General features: G+C 35.6%; 1 protein-coding gene across 12 annotated transcripts in view; it reads right to left on the reverse strand.

The window, feature by feature from the left end:
- The window catches only part of LOC122092049 (probable protein phosphatase 2C 51), a 66,676-nt gene that overhangs the window by 53,211 nt on the left and 12,187 nt on the right, over nt 1-1,278 (reverse strand). The window lies entirely within an intron of this gene.

A 1,278-nucleotide genomic window follows, 5' to 3' on the forward strand; every position in this document is an offset into this window, starting at 1 on the left:
TAATAAACAACTTTATCAATCAACCCAACTCAAGAGAGACTCCACAACAAAGAAGAAAAAAAAAAGAGCAAAATCTAGCAAGCAAAGCCAATGAGGCAGACAAACAACAACAACTCGATTAGGCAGGCAAAGGATAATCCCAACATACATCACATCTCTCCTTGCACCCTCATTAACATTTTCATCAGCAATTGCATTCAAGATCTTGGAACAAATTGAATGAGATATTCATCAAGAAGGCCAAAGATCTATCTTTCCAAATCAAACTTTGTGGTCTCTAGCATCCTCCCTTGTAAGCTGAAATCCATTGTAAGATCACACAAGAATCACCATCCCCAATGAGAAGCTCAGCCCCAAATCTACGGGCCATCTTGACCAGGGTTTTAAGTATCGGTAGGTATCATATCATATTGGTATCGGTGGGTATCGATACAATACTTACTGATACAATATTTTCAAAAATGTTTGAATCGACTGATACAGTCCAATACAGTAAGAAACACTTGATACGCCTCCTTTAACATGCAAAACAGAAACCGTGAGTGAGATACAAAATTGAGCAACCGGAGGCCTTGGAAACTTGATTTTCTCTTCAATATGAGTTGAAGGAAATCTTTTAACATAAAAAACGACCCTAATCTTCACCAATTTCAACAAGTTTTGGGGACTAAAAATGCTCGAATCACGGATTGAAACAATTATCTTTTTTTTTTTTCTTTTCTTTTTCTTTTTGGTGCTCAAAAACTATTTTTTATTTATTATGCATCTAGATTAGGTAAAAACAACTCAAACCCTTGCATCAAGCTGATATACTTATTTATATATTGCATAATAAGGCGATTTATGCTTCAACAATGTATTTTATGTGTGTCCTAAGCACAGCCATGCATTTCTTGACCATTTCCATGTGTATCTTTAGCATATATAGCGTCTCTCTGATACAATACAATATGTCTCTTAAAATTACCCCTCCGATACGATACCCAATACCGATATTTAAACACTTGATCTTGACCCCTAAAATTAATATTCCAAGTTCAGCTTCAGCGGAATCCGCCACTTCAATTGGAGCTGCAAAGCTAATGTGGCTCCCTTAAAGCGGTTCTCTTTTAAATCGAAGTATCACATTCATTCAAACTACGAATCTTTTTATCTTCTCATTTCTTTTCCCTTTTTTTTCCCCTATCCGCACATGGGGTTCTATTTCTCTCATTCTTTTCTTTTCTTTCTTTCTTTCTTTCTTTCTTTCTTCTTCTTCTTCTTCTTCTTCTTCTTCTT

This window comes from Macadamia integrifolia, chromosome 10 (assembly GCF_013358625.1).
Source record: "Macadamia integrifolia cultivar HAES 741 chromosome 10, SCU_Mint_v3, whole genome shotgun sequence".
Classification (NCBI taxonomy): Eukaryota; Viridiplantae; Streptophyta; class Magnoliopsida; order Proteales; family Proteaceae; genus Macadamia; species Macadamia integrifolia.